Genomic DNA, 16,365 nt, shown 5'->3' on the forward strand with positions numbered 1-16,365 from the left:
CCAAAACAGCTAGCATGTACCTGAAATATTAGCTAAACTTTCAAAGAGCATAAAAAAATCTTAGTAAATGCCAAAATAATCCAAAAAGCTAACAGAATGTCAATTTTTAAAACTTTAAAACTTTTTAACATAATTATGAATAATAAAAAAAAACTGAATATTATTCCAGAATAAATAAACTTAAACCTTAAATAACTTTCAATATTTTAATATCCATAAAAATATATTTTGTCAAAATTATACAAGTTAGAAATGAGCAAAAGATAACATCGGGTCGTTAATAACAATAAAATAAAATGATCTGGAGGGCTGGATAGGATTACCCGGAGGGCCGGATCCGGCCCCCGGGCCTTGACTTTGACACATGTGGTATGTAGGGTCAAAGGTCAACTGTCAAATGAGTTTGATGGAAAGTAATTTCCTGATCTCTCTCTCTGAGGTCGGCATCTGAAACAAGGAACAACTTTTCACAAAAGATAAAGTTTTGGTCTCACAGACTCAAATCATGAAAAAAGTGCATTTTTTGGTGCTTAAAGCTCACAGCTTTGTTCAACTTTACTACACTCTGACTCCATGTAATATAAAATAGTCGTTGATTAGTCGACTAATCGTGGCAGCCCTGGTCTGCAACCCTGAAAATTCCAAAAACACTTATTGAATCACTCAAAACACAATCAAAAAAAAAAAAAAAAAAAGGGCGGCTGTCTAAAAATAAGCGGCTGTGAGCAGCACTCTTCACAAAAGAAGCCAACCCTCGACATCTGAGGAGCGCCGGCGAGATAAGACGGCGACACATCCCGACACGTTACCGTGACGCCGGCATCCAAAGACGGAAGGCGAGACTTGAAAGCACAACAAGGCCAACGAAACCCATCTAGAGAGTTTACGCCGGGTTTTCTGCCGCTTGTGATGTGTTGATTTCTCACATGAGAGCACATGATGCAGAGCTGCTTGAAAACGTTCCGCATTTTTAGCTCACTAAGTAGGCACTTTGTTGAGGAAATGACATTCCACCGCGGTTGCAAACATGGGCTGTGGAATTGCCATTTTTGATCACAAAAAGCTTCATGGTGCATAAAAGAAAAGGCTTATTTATTTATTTATTTTAAGAAGCTGAATGATACTCCACATTTCTAAGACTTGTTTTTAAGTGCAAATTTCTGCAATGGGGGTTCAAATCCCACCTGTAATTACAGTTTATATAAGTAATCAATTTCTGGCTATTTTCCAGAAGAAACATTAACGTTCGTCGTTTTTTTTTTTCTTCTTCAGCGCTAAAGGACTTGATCAATTTGCTGCACTGTTTCTGTGCATGCTGACTCGCAATAAAGTCCAGTCGGCACAAAAAAAAAGAGCAAAGTTTGCCTTCATTTATATGCATGTGTGCACCCGGCCGAGGCAAATTCTGCCACAAACATCTGATTGTTTCCTTTCTAACTATGATGTTCCTGGGTTTTAGCTGCATGGAGCCGCCCTCTGTAATCACTGCTGATGGCAGCAGACTCGCACATGCAGGAAGACCAAAAGGTCAATGAAACTTTAAATAGAAACCTCGTTTACAACAAAAAAAAAACGACCTATACTTGAGATCAGAAAAGTCTACATTTATGCTGGACGTTTAGGCTGGATTAATGTCATTTATATTTATATATTTTCCTACCTTTTCGGTTAAAAATGACTGTTTTTGGTCAGAAAAGAAGAATTTAACTGGCAATTTATCTTAGCTTTTTTCTTTTCCTCTTTTTAAACCCGTAACAACAGAAATCCTTAAACTTGAAACACTGGAGATAGCTGTCAAAACATTTACCATGCGGACACTGACTTCCCAGCGATGGAGAAGTTTTATTGTGCTAAAAATGTTTTCAATGGTTTTCAGTGTCTTTGCTCCATTGATCAGGGCAGAGTCCAACCACTCAAAGTTGATTGAATCAACTCTTTTCAGCTGTTCTGAAACTGAAAACTCTGAGTTTGCGAACTCTGAGTCAGTCAACTCTGAGTTCAGTTTGAATTCTGAATTTGTCAAACCTGCTTCTTGAAATGAGCCCCAAATATATCATTTTTTTCTTTCTAAACCTCAGAAAAAAGTTTGAGAGTTCAGCGTCAGACTTTTAATTGTGGAAAACGCTGCTAATGTGCCTTAATTTTCCTAGACTCACTCAGAAAGAACCTCAAACAGAACGCACAGGAAACATTTTTGTTGGCACTGTTACCAGGAAAACTACAAACCCACAGCTCCAATTCAACAAGAAATCTCACATATTCATCTTCATGTATGAATTTAATTCCATATAAATATTAAAAAAATAATAAACCAGAATCTGACTTTCACAAGTTTATATTTACGCACATTAAAAAAATCTAACTATAAGGTCTTAATATGATTACCGAGATATGTAGCATTACCTGTGATAAGTGCTAGTGGGGATGCTGTGAGCTGAATTTAGTCGCTGAAGATGCTTGAGCTGATAGCTGAAAATGCTGAAGCTGAAATCACTGAGGTTGATAGCCAATATTAGCAAAATGCCAAATTAGCCTAAAAAAAGAAAAAAAATGCTAGGATGTAGCTGCAATATTAGCTAAACTTCAAAACAGCCTAAAAACGCCTAAATTAGGCAAAACAGCTAGCATGTAGTTAAAAATTTAGCTAAACTCCAAAACAGCCTAAGCAACAAAACAACTTAAATTTGCCAAAACAGCTAGCATGTGGCGGAAATATTAGCTTAACTTCAAAACAGCCTAAAAAAGCCCAAATTAGCCAAAACAGCTACCATGTAGCTAAAATATTAGCTAAACTCCAAAACAGCCTAAAAAAATATATTAGAAAAAAAAGCTTTAATAAGCTAAAACAGCTAGCAAGTAGCTAAAATATTAGCTAAACTCTAAAATGACTGGAAAAACCTAAAAAGTAAAGCCTAAATTAGCCAAAACAGCTTGCGTGTAAATATTATCCCAACTCCAAAACAGCCTTAGCAACAGAAAAGCTTAAATTTGCCAAAACAGCGAGCAAGTAGCTAAAATATTAGCTAAACTCCAAAACAGCCTAAAAACGCCTAAATTAGCCAAAACAGCTAGCAGGTAGCGGAAATATTAGTTAAACTCCAAAACGTCCTAAACAGTCTTAATCTTAATCTTGGATATCATGAGCAGTTCTGCAGGAATGTTATTCCATAATTGTGAAACGCACTCGGTCACCCGAGTGTTTCAGTCGTGATGCTGATTAGCAGACGTTAAAACTCTAGAACGGCTACAGACGGTTAAAAGCTCTGTTAAGTAAACTGGGGCGAGAGCTTCAAAAACAGTGACAGTTTAAACTGAATTCTAAAAATATTCCATTCTTTTGTGCAGCCCTGGTAGCTTTATTTAGGGGAGTAGATGTTTATCCCTCCACTTAAATAAAAATGGAGGGGATGGGAAGAATTGGGATTGGGTCGTAGAGTGCATTAGCATACAAAATACTAAATCTTTCAGTGAGTCAGCATAGACTTATTCTAAAAACAAGGATGTTTAAACGAATTTTAAAAAGCATCCTGTTTCCTTGTAAAGTTATGACTCATAATTTTCGACCAGGTTTATTTTTGAGTTTGAGTTACAGATTTCTGACTCTATTCCTGCACCTGCTACTCCTCTGCAGTGAAGCTGCAGGTGAAAATGTCGAGTCAGTGTAGAGTCTGATTCCCTCTGCAGCCCTCCAAGTCGTTTCCTGCAGACTCCGAGTCCAGAGAGCAGCTGGGATTGTGGTCTACAGCAGCAGATAACCACCTCCTCAAGTATGAAAATGTCCTCTGAACTGCAGCAGCCGAGGAGCCTGCCGGGCTCCCGTCCAACCGCCAGAAATGCTAACGCTAACGTGGATCCCTTCACGGCCGCACGTGTGATCTGCGTTCTGCATGTTGATGCAGTCGAGTAAATGGAGCGGCGTTCCTCTGGGATGTGAGCTCAGCGACGAGAGCGGCTGAGTTTCCGAGGAATGCATCAAAGCTTTTGTGGAGTCGCCGAGGACCGAGCGGCGTCCGCGGCAAACAGAGGCTGTATTAATAAAGGTCTGCAGGTGTGCAAACACTCACACTGTTTCTGATCCACCTTCCCTCCTATCAGCAGTGACACTGGGATGTGCTTTTACCGAGCTGTTTGCTGAGTTCTGCTGCAGCAGCTGGAGGTTTCGTCTCTTCTTTGGATGATTATTGTAAATATCCTCTTTAAATGTTCATCCTAACTCACCCTCTGCTCTCCCTTTGACTGCATTCCAAGTATCAGTAAGGAAATCTTATGAAATAAAACAGAAATCTGCTCAGGAAGAAGCACAAAATTAAATCTGAGCACAAATAAAGGTTATTTTAAACAGATCAACTCTTCCATTGGGACTTTTTGGCTCCAAATTTGCTCCAATCATGGCGGACGTCCATTTGTTTGGCTTTAATGAATCATTACTTCACCTTTTCAAAGTTGGTTTTGTTGGATTTCCAATACAAAAGTGTTTGTTTATGTAATGTTTTTGTTATGAATGTTTACATCATTTTTTACTATGTGAATCGTCAGTAATTTAAAACAAAAATATGCATCTGTTATGTATTCTTAAATATGTGCATCACTTTTTAGACTTTTGAAACGTTTCTTTAAACTTTTATTTACAAATATAAATCATGATTTGAACAGGAACAGATTTTTTTTGGGCATTTTGATCACTGATTAACTAATAAAAGTTCAGTTTTCAGGCGTTTCTTCTCTAACTAATGTGGATTAAATCAGATTTTTCAAGCAAAAATAGGCCTCTGTTATTATTATTATGCCTCTATTATTATTAAAAATGAATCAAAATGTCAGCTCTGTTTTTTTTTTGTTTGTTATTTTTATTGGATGTAAATTTCCATTTTTTTTTAAGCCAACTATCTAATAAAACGCCAGGTTTACTGAGACTTTATTACAATAAATGCTAAAATCTTCTCTTTATTAACAAAACAAAGACAAAAATAGAGACAAGGAGCAATAAAACTGCTTTAAAAAATTACATATATATATTATATATATATATTTGAATAACTTTGAAATTAATATTTTTATGAAAAAGAAAATGAAAGCAGCGGCTTTATCTTTTAAAGTTACAAAATGCTGCTTAGCACGATTTAAAGTAAATAATGAAAAGCTAACCTTAAAATATTTATAAGCGTCCAACCTAACGGTATCTTTTTCCTCTCTTAGATTGTTCACAAATAGTCAATTCTCAATTTACAGTTTTAATTCAGACTTTCTGTTTTTGGTGTTTATCCTAACTTGACGTAGGGGGCGGGGCTTTAAGCCCATTGATTATGGTGACATCATTTCTGCTCCAGAACAGTGTCTGTCATCTCTCCTCTGATGTAACAAACTTTGGGAGAGCATCACTGAGCGCCGCGTGAGAGGAGCGATGATGCAGACGGCACCAACAGCAAGAGTGACATCATCAAGATGTCAATCATGTCAGAGAGCTCAAAGCTCCGCCCCCACGCAAACGAGAATGGATTAAAATTTGGGTCTGAAAGAGAAAAGACAGAATGAAAAAAGGAAAAGTTGAAAATATAAAACAACAGCTGTTACTATGAAGCTTTTTTCATTTATGTTTTTATATTTCCTCAAATATATATATATGTTTTTTTTATTCACGATCTTGTTTATCATTCATCATAAGTTGATCTTGATTTGAGCCAATAAAAAAGTTTTAACTTGCAAGCAAAGCGAGAATGTTCCTCGACTACAACAAAATCCCTGATTTTGTTAGTAAATCGATGTAAATAAACATGTTAACTTGATTAAATCCAAGAGATCTGAGCTCCAAGACAAGGATTTATCTCATAGATTAATCTTAAGTAACTTTCCAAACTGAATTGTGTCGTTTTAATGCACTTTTCCCTCAAATCATGCTGTAAAGAAGGAGAGTCAAACTCAATCGCACATGGGACCAAAATCCAAAACAAACCTCAGATCGCGGGGCAAACACTATTAACATTTATTAAACACACTAAAGCTCGTTTTTAAAACTTTAAAACCGTAACGTTTAAACATAATTATGAACTAGATATATAACATTACCTGTGATAATGCTGCAAGCTGAATTTGGCCACTAGAGATACTAAAATTGATAGTTGAAAACACTGGAGCTAAAGGCTAAAAATGCTGACGTTAATAGATGGAAACGTGGAAGCTGATAGCCAGCTAAAATATTAGCTAAATGCCAAATTATTCTGAAAAAAAAACCAAAACACAAAAACAATTTAGGTTAGCCAAAAGAGCTAACATGTTGCTGAAAAAAATAGATAAACTTCAAAATAACATAAAAAACAGTAAAAAGCAGTGGCGGGCCGTCAGGGCCTGCAAGGCCTTCTCTGCTGGCCTAAAAATATCTGAATCACAGACTGATATTAATTATTATTTATTTCCGTGAATACGTATTCTATAATTCCAAATGCTCTGTCTTCGTCCTTTCATTGCTGTCTCCCTGGTTGCGCTGCTTCCAGACGTGTATTTTCCTATTTAAGCATTAACCAATCACATTGCAGCACCATTTGTTGCTAGGGTCAAAGAAATCTGCCCGGAGGCCTTCACAATCAGTTCTGCGGGCCCTGTAGCATAAAATAATTGTCGACCAAACTGTTGCTTCAACCAATCAGATCTGGAGGAGACCACGTGCTAGGCCAGCTAGAAGGCCCACGGAAACGTCAGGATTTTCACGAGCTTTGATTGGACAGCTCGCAGCTCGCTCTGGTTCTGCTGACGGACACAGGTGCCGAGGAGCGGCGTGTCAGGTTTGAAGATGTTACCAGTGGAAAGCGTCTGATCGTCTGATTTTTGGTGGAAAATGAATGTCTGGGTAAAGTTGTGGCACAGTTTTGTCTGGCACGGGTAAAGGAGTTCCGTGACTCCATTGAGCGGGAGTGAAGCTGAAATCTACGAGGCTCCTGAACGCACCGCGGGCGCGTGCAGCGCAAAATCCTCGCGCAAATATTATTTTCCAGACACAGACCTTGATCGATCACAAAAACTGATGTTTGTCTCCCTCCTGGACCACAAGAGGCTTTACCAGCTTATCACAGCCACGGAACACTTTCTATCTGCGAAACGCACGGATTCTGCACGACAGAGTGATTGAAATCTTCTTGAGGATAGAAAGGATGGATTTTGTGTTTAAATAATCTGGATTTTTGGTGAGTAAAATTTTGCTATCTCCCTACATAATATTGAAATTTTATCAGGTTATTTTTTATGCTTTTGGTGTGTGTGTGGCAGCTGTACCTGCAGTAGAAGTTTTATTGCCATAAAATAGTTAATGAGGGTTGGATTGATTCAGATGGAGCACTACTGAAGGCCTAGGTGTGAAATGCACGGCCCGCCACTGGTAAAAAGCCTAAATTAGCCTCAACAGCTAGCATGTATCTGATATATTAGCTAAACTCAAAAACAGCCTAAAAAACAAAAAAAGAATTATGTCAGCAAAAACAGCTAGCATTTCGCTGAAAAAAATAGCTAAACTTCAAAATAATCTAAAAAACGAAAAAAGCCCAAATTTGCCAAAAAACAGCTAGCATGCAAATATTAGCGTAACTCCAAAACAGCCAAAAAAAACTTTGTAAAAAAGCCTAAATTGACCAAAAAAACAAGCATGTAAATATTAGCATAACTTCAAAACAGCTTAAAAAATGTTTTTTAAAAAGCCTAAATTAGCCAAAAGAGCTAGCATGTAGCTGAAATATTTGCCAAACTCCAAAACAGCCTAAAAAACTAAAAAAGGCCTACTTTAGCCAAAACAGCTAGCATGTAAATATTAGCTTAACTCCAAAACAGACTAAAAAAACTTCGTAAAAAATCCTAAATCAGCCAAAACAGCTAGCATGTAGCTAATATATTAGGTAAACTTCAAAACAGCCTAAAAATACAAAACAAAAAAAGAATTAGGCTAGCCAAAACAGCTAGCATGTTGCTGGAAAAAATAGCTAAACTTTAAAATAACCTAAAAAAACGGAAAAAAGCCTAAATTTGCCAAAAAAGCTAGCATGTAGCTGATATATTAGCTAAACTTCAAAACAGCCTAAAAAAGAAGAACAAAAAAAATTAGGCTGGCCAAAACAGCTAGCATGTTGCTGAAATATTAGCTTAACTAGCCTAAAAAACTTAGTAAATGCCAAAATAGTCCAAAAAGCTAGCAGAATGCCATTTTTAAAAAACTTTATACCATAACTTTTTAACTCAATATTTTACTCTCCATAAAAATATATTTTGTCAAAATTATACAAGTTAGAAATAAGCACAAGGGGTCAATAAAAACAGCTAGCATGTAAGTATTAGCGTAACTCCAAAACAGCCTAAAAAAACTTTGTAAAAAAGCCAAAATAACTAAAAATAACTAAAATGAAATAAAATAAAATGATCTGGAGGGCCGATTAGAATTACCTGGAGGGCCGGACCCGGCCCCCGGGCCTTGACTAAACACATGCTCCAAAGTCTACATAGTATGTAGGGTCTAACTGCCTAATATATAGCAGAGATATGGGTCGTCTTTTTATTTGGCGCCGGCCAAATCTGTGAGTAGAAATCAAAGAGGAATGCGAGGCTGCATCCTCAGCGAGGAGGAGGAGGGAGTCTGCTCTGATGAAGGCAGAGCCAGAGGCTGAGGCAGAGCGGCAGACACGAGGCTCGTTTCTTTTGTGCTTGAAGTGAAATGGAAGGAGTTAAATTGGTTGCTAGCTTTGACCATCTGCCATAACAGCTGGTGATGCCCCGACTTAAAAGGAAACAGAAAAGAAAAAAGAGTTGAGCGTCACCGTTCCTCTGAAAACTCTCCCACTAACTTTAAATTGTGACTTCCTCTAATTATTTGGAGCAGCCTGTGTTACCCAGATGTTCCTGTTTGAAGTCATCTACTGCTTTTCAATCAATTGTTAATTTTCAGGTTGTTGAACGGAGACGGGACGGCGTTCTGGAGCCTCGTCTCTCCGAGTCAGCGTGGAGGAAGAAGTGGTTTGGCAGAGGATAAAGAGAAGACGGCTAAATAATCATCCTGCAAAAAGAGCTGGCAGAGGAATGTAATTACTGAGCGGACGGACGGACGGAGGGAGGGACGGAGCAGCTGTCTTCCTGGAGGCTCGTGGAGAGATCTGTGAGGGAGGAAGTGCTCTGGGAAGGAGGGAAGTGATAATGAGGATAATGTGACTGGAGAGGTGTGGAAGCAGAGGGCAAAAGAAGTGCAGGAGACCTCTGATCGCATTGTGCGGGCAGATGTTTCATCTTTGGTTTGGAACAGGCGGGGGATCTGCTGCAGCCATTCTCCAGAACAGGAGTCTGCTGCTCGTTTCTGGACGGCAGAAGTTAAAACTGCTGCTGGAAGCTCACGAGAGGACCGCTCCGCGCTCCCGGACCGGCCGGCTTTCCCGCGGGAAAGTCAAAGGACTCCGACAGACTTATCAAAAATAAAGGCTGACATGTTTCGTCAGTGTTTATCCACAAACCCATGGGCTAACTGAACTGTTTCCATGGTAACAGTCAGAGGAGACAGCTGACAGGAAAAGAAAGAAAGATGTCCAACAATCTGTGGTTTTCATTGAAGGTTATTTTTGGCTGGATTTTCCTTGGGCTAGGTGTACTGCTATTCCTTTAGAGGAAACGTCGCAGTTTAAATACAATTTCAATACAGAATGTGAACGTTGTTGAGCATTTTTAGGATGTTTTGTATCACTCTCCTCATTATGATTCAACACAAACATATATTTGTATTTTATGTTATTTTAAAAGTTTTATTAGGTGTATAGAGGCTGTAATATAATGTATTTTTGCCTCTTCATGCACATACTTTTTTATGTTTTCTAGACTTGTAATAGACATCCACTTAAATCCTAGAGACTCGTGTTTGTTAAAGCCAAAGAAAAAGGTGGTGTTATTGTTGGCGCTCAGAGCCACTCCTACCGTATATGTGCTCATTTTATCAACAAAACTCACACTACTATGATAAAGGGGATAATATATTGGGATAAATTAATCCACCATTGAGAAACGCGCTCCGATGCACAATTTGTGGTATAGAATGTGTTAAAGCTTCGATGAGTCGGCTCACGGGTCACAGCTCACAGCTGTGGGTCGCTGTGGCCCACAAGATTTGAGTCACACCCAATGAGATTGGAGTTATGACCCAGAGATTTTGAGTCGCGACCCACAAGATTTGAGTCACGGCCTACGAGATTTGGTGGTGACCCACGAGACCTGAGTCGCAACAAACAAGATATGAGTCAAGACCCACAAGAATTGAGTTGCAACCCAAGAGATCTGAGTCGTAGCGACCCACGAAATTTGTGTTGCAACCCACGAGACTTGAATCGCGATTCACGAGAATTGAGTCGTGACCCACGAGGTTTGAGTTGCAACTAAAGAAATTTGAGTTGGGACGACCCACAAGATTTGAGTCACAACCTTAAGAGATCTGGTGGCGACCCACGAGACTTGAGTCACAAGATTTGAGTCACGACCTGTGAAAATTAAGTCACAACCAAAGAGATTTGAGTTGTGAACCATAAGATTGAGTCGTAACAAACAAGATTTGATTCATGACCCATGAGATTTGTTATGCAACCTACGAGATTTGAGTCGCAGTGACCCACGAGACTTGAGTCACGATTCACAAGAATTGAGTCGTGACCGACGAGGTTTGATATGCAACCGACGAGACTTGAGTCACGACCCACAAGATTTGAGTCACGACCTTAAGAGATTTGATATGCAACCGACGAGGCTTTAGTCACGATTCACAAGAATTGAGTCGTGACCCACAATGTTTGAGTCACGACTCACGAGATTTGAGCTGCAACCAAAGAGATTTGAGTTGTGACCCATAAGATTGAGTCGCAGCAAACGAGATTTGAGTCACGACCCACGGGATTTGATATGCAACCGACGAGACTTGAGTCGCAGTGACCCACGAGACTTGAGTCACGATTCACAAGAATTGAGTCGTGACCGACGAGGTTTGATATGCAACCCACAAGATTTGAGTCACGACCTTAAGAGATTTGATATGCAACCGATGAGACTTTAGTCACGATTCACAAGAATTGAGTCGTGACCCACGAGGTTTGAGTCACGACTCACGAGATTTGAGCTGCAACCAATGAGATTTGAATTGTGACCCATAAGATTGAGTCGCAGCAAACGAGATTTAAGTCACGACCCACGAGATTTGATATGCAACCGACGAGACTTGAGTCGCGATTCACGAGAATTGAGTCGTGACCCACAAGATTTGAGTCACGACTCACGAGAATTGAGTCACAACCAAAGAGATTTGGTGGAGACCCACGAGACTTGAGTCGCAACCAGAAAGATTTGAGTCACGACCCACAAGATTTGAGTTGCAGCGACCCACGATATTTAAGTTGCAACCCATGAGACTTGAGTCATGATTCACAGAATTGAGTCATTACCCACGAGGTTTGAGGTGCAACCAACGAGATTTGAATTGTGACCCATACGATTTTAGTCGTGACCTTACAAGATTTGAGTCCAGACTCAGACACTGTATGAGATTTGAGTAATGGCCTACTAAACTTGAATCACGACCTAAAGAGATTTGGTGGTAACCCACAAGACTTAAGTCACAACAAATGAGATTTGAGTCAGGATCTTACAAGATTTGATATGTAACCCACGAGAACTGAGTCCCGATCCACAAGATTTGAGCTAGAGCTCATAGACGTGAGTCAGGTGAGTATTGGCTCCAGTATGTTTTTGTATTGAGTAACGTAGTAGAAACTATAAATTTGGTGCTCACATAGAGCAGCCACACATGCACATTTCTTCCTTTATTTTTATCAAACTTATTTTAACTTAATAACTTAACATTTTTTTTAACTGACTTTATTTAAGGATCTGAATAACTAAATTCAACCATTCCATCCCAAAAGCATCTGAACGGCAGCGGTTGGTTCTGCATGGCAGGAAAATATGTTTATGATCACATATCCTTTGAATGTATATGAGGCCCACACAGTATTTTCATTTGAGAGTTCAGCAGGAATCAGTTTTTGATCTCAGAATGAGGCCAAAAAAAAAGAAAAAAGTCAAAATCTTCTGAGATTAGTTTTTATTTTTAATTCCCAGCAAGCAAGAAAACTCATGTAAACATCTTTCCTGTAGTGGTACTTCAACATACGGTTGTCATGGAAACCTGACAAACTTAAGGTCAGAAGGTTTTTGCGTTTCTTTATGTTTCCTCACATCCTTAAAACTGACACACAAACGGAGTCATGAACGTTTAGAAAACAAGAATAATACTTTAAATGTCTTATAGGAGTGGATAACTTCAGTTTACTCTCAGACAAAGTAGTGACCAGAACTCCAACAACATTTAATCCAAACACTTCAAAATAAAAGATTAAAATGTGTTTATATTTTCTGTATGAGCTCATCGCTCTGCCCTTCCTGTTCCTTCACACATATATTGCTTTCATTCTCTTTGCTTATAAGTAATTGGAAAGTGAAATTGCTTTTGAGATTATTTCAACTAGCATTGACTGACCTAATTAGTGCCGTGATTGCTCTCGCTCGGATGAGATCCGTGCCTAAATTATGAGACTAATTTGAATGAATATTTCAAACCCATGTCTGCAATTAATGCCGTTTAAACTGGTAATGTGTCTGCTTGATCACTTAATTATGTTTGCATTCCCTAATGTTGGCAGGGACAGGTGTCTTTGAGTGAATGGTGCCAAAAACTCAAGTATTTTACTGCATCTTATAAAATGAATACTGACTAGAGCAGGAGTGTAAAGCTCAATCGTACAAGGGGCCAAAATCCAAAACACACCTTAGGTCACGGGCCGAACATTCGTTAAACACTCTAAAACTACATTCTTTAAAACCGTACCTTTTTTAAACAATTCTGAACTAGATATATAACATCACCAGAAATTATGCTAGTGTGAATGCTGTAAGCTGAATGTGGCCACTGAAGATGCTGAAATTGATAACTAAAAGCGCTGATGCTGATAGCTGAAAACACTGAAGCTAATAGCTGAAAACAATAGAGCTGAAACTGAAATATTAGCTAAATGATAGCGTAAAAATTAGCTAAAAAATAAAACCTGACAAAATCCTAAATAATCCAAATCAGCTAGCATGTAGCTGACATATTAGCTAAACTTTAAACAGCCTAAAAAACAGGAAAAAAATCCTAAAATAGCCAAAAGAGCTAGCATTTAGCTGACATATTAGCTAAACTTTAAAATATCATAAAAAATGGAAAAAAAAAATCCAAAATAATCCAAATCAGCTAGCATGTAGCTGACATATTAGCTAAACTTTAAACACCCTAAAAATAGGGAAAAAAAAATCCTAAAATAGCCAAAAGAGCTAGCATTTAGCTGGAATATTAGCTAAACTTTAAAATATCATAAAAAATGGAAAAAAACTCCTAAATTAGCCAAAATAACTAGCATTTAACTGGAATATTAGCTAAACTTTAAAATATCATAAAAAATGGAAAAAACTCCTAAATAATTCAAATCAGCTAGCATGTAGCTAACATATTAGCTTAACTCTAAACAGCCTAAAAAATAGGGGGAAAAAAATCCTAAATTAGCCAAAAGAGCTAGCATTTAGCTGGAATATTAGCTAAACTTTAAAATATCATGAAAAATGGAAAAAATCCTAAATTAGCAAAAACAGCTAGCATGTAGCTGAAATATTAGCTAAACTTTAAAATAGCATAAAAATCTTAATGAATGCCAAACAGTCCAAAAAAGTAGCAGAAAGCCATTTTTACAACTTTTTAAGATAATAATAAATAATATAAAAAGCAGGAACATTATTCCAGAATAAATCAACTTAAACCTTAAATAACCTTCAATATTTTACTCTCCATCAAAATATATTTTTTTCAAAATTATACAAGTTAGAAATGAGCCCAAGATAACATCGGGTCATTAATAACAATAAATAAAATGATCTGGAGGGCCGGATCCGGCCCCCGGGCCTTGACTTTGACACATGTGAACTAGAGACACCATAAATATGATTCACTAGTCAAGAATAAATTCCAAACATACCACATAAAATCAATATAAAAGCTAAGCTATATTAAATATTTTCATTTTCTTTGCTAAAATGCTAAAAACTACAAACTACCACCTCTAATAAAGACTTTTTTCCATTATAAATTGAATAAACGGAAGAAGAAACAGCATTGACGATCGCTCGGCTATCCCTTTGATTCTCTCTGGCTGATGGATAAGACTTGATCACCAGCTAGGCAAAGCATTCAGCTGCTGCGTGACCTCCGACCCCGCTTCCTATTTCCTCAGCAAAGCTCTTCCAGGAACAATCTGCTGCAATTCCACCTGACACAAGTGTCCTCACGGGGACCGCGAGACAAATGTCTCACACCTGCCTCATTCCTACTCAGCTCTTTTCTTTTTTACAATTAGAGCCAAGACTTTTTATTTTTTTAGGTTTCATTTGACGCAAATAGAAGAGATTAAAGAGTGGAGAGAGGACAAAAATGCTTCCAGTTTGACCAAAAGTTAGTATCCAAGAAAGGATATTTGTGACAAAAAAAAAAAAACAAAACAGCTTTTAGGATTTTATTTTTAACTTTGAGTATTCTAATAGATAATGTTGATACTCATGATAAAAGGTCAATTAAGCTTTAAATAACGCATATTTTGACTTTTCTAAAAGAAAAAAAATCCTATAAATTGACTTACTTTTACTTCTAAAAAAGTCCGTGTGCAGCTCCTTCTGCAGAAACACAACCGTTTGTAGAAGTTTTCCTTTTCTTTCTTCAGTTTTAAAAGTCACTGACGTGTCTCCATAAATTCCTGAGTTTATGTAATTTTCCATTTAGAAAATAATGCTAATCAGCTATAACTGGACTGGACTTGCTATTACTAATTCTATTATTCTTTAGCTGCGGTGTCACAGTCTCTGGGCTCACCAGCGCCCTCTGCCTTGAGGCATGTGTACTGCGGTGTCTGCCTCACCTTTTCTAAAGTGCATTTTTAGCAGATAAAAATACTAAATGAGTCACAAATTGGTACCAATGTAATCAAAAAGATGTTGAGAAATAGAAAAATTCAATGATTTCAAATAAACCATCTCTTATGATGATAGAAATACATTAGAGCGCATGTGTCCGCTGTCAGTGTCCGTGTGTGCGGCGCAGGGGAGGCACGGCCGCCGCTGCCTCAGCACGGCCTTACTCCTAAAAAATCTAAAAAATTATATTTGATTTTTTTAAAATGAAAAAGTCTATTCATAAATCCAGTTCTCATATGCAGTCAATGTTTACGACTTACTCCTTTTTTTTGGATATTTAATTATTTAATTCCTCTCTTAGTCAATGGTAGGGCTGCCACGATGAGTCGACTAAACGACGACTAATCAACTATTAAAATAGTTGACAACTAATTTAATAGTCGATTAGTCGTTGCTTTATATAATATGGAGTCAGAGTGTATTGAAGTTAAAAGTTATGATTGCATTCTGCTAGCTTATACGACTATTTTGGCATTTCTTGCAGTTTTTCAGGCTATTGTTGAGTTTAGCTAATATTTCAGCTACATGCTAGCTGTTTTGGCTAATTGAGGCTTTTTTGTTGTCTTTTAGGCTATTTTGGAGTTTAGCTAACATTTCAGCTGCATGCTAGCTATTTTGGTTAACTTAAGGTTTTTTAGGCTAATTTGGCATTTAACTATTTTAGCAGCTATAAGTTTAAGAGTTTTCAGCTATCAATTTCAGCGTTTTTAGCTATCAACATCAGCATTTTTAACTATCAACATCAGCGTTTTTAACTATCAGCTTCAGCGATTTTAGCTATCAATTTCAGCATTTTTAGCTATCTTTTTCAGTATCATTAGCTATCATTTTCTGTCTTTTTAGCTATCAATTTCAGCATTATTAGTTATCAATTTCAGCATTTTTAGTCATCAATTTCAGCATCATTAGCTATCAGCTTCAGCGTTTTTAGCTATCATTTTCAGTATCATTAGCTATCATTTTCTGTCTTTTTAGCTATCAATTTCAGCATTATTAGTTATCAATTTCAGCATTTTTAGTCATCAATTTCAGCATCATTAGCTATCAGCTTTAGTGTTTTTAGCTATCATTTTCAGTATCATTAGCTATCATTTTCTGTCCTTTTAGTTATCAATTTCAACGTTTTCAGCTCTCAACTTCGGCGTTTTCAGCTATCAGCACTAGCATCTTTAGCGGCCAGCTCACAGCATTCACACTAGAATTATCGCAGGTAATGCTATGTTGCTTTTAGTTTAAAGCTAATGATGGCGAAAATGTGTGCTTTACATTAACTTTGTGAATTACCTGATTAGTCGACTAATTGGAAAAAATAATTGGTGA

At 37.6% G+C, this 16,365-nt stretch overlaps 1 protein-coding gene across 3 annotated transcripts in view; it reads right to left on the minus strand.

Moving 5' to 3' along the window:
* LOC112151416 (RNA-binding Raly-like protein) overlaps window positions 1-16,365 on the minus strand; it is a 161,394-nt gene that overhangs the window by 130,457 nt on the left and 14,572 nt on the right. The window contains exon 1 of one of the 3 annotated variants that reach the window (XM_024280361.2): window positions 14,715-14,794. The exons of the other annotated variants lie outside the window; for them this stretch is intronic. The gene's annotated coding sequence lies outside the window, so the exon portion shown is untranslated. Of the gene's footprint in view, window positions 1-14,714; window positions 14,795-16,365 lie in introns of those variants that run through there. 3 annotated transcript variants of the gene reach the window in all.

This window comes from Oryzias melastigma, linkage group LG20 (assembly GCF_002922805.2).
Source record: "Oryzias melastigma strain HK-1 linkage group LG20, ASM292280v2, whole genome shotgun sequence".
Classification (NCBI taxonomy): domain Eukaryota; kingdom Metazoa; phylum Chordata; class Actinopteri; order Beloniformes; family Adrianichthyidae; genus Oryzias; species Oryzias melastigma.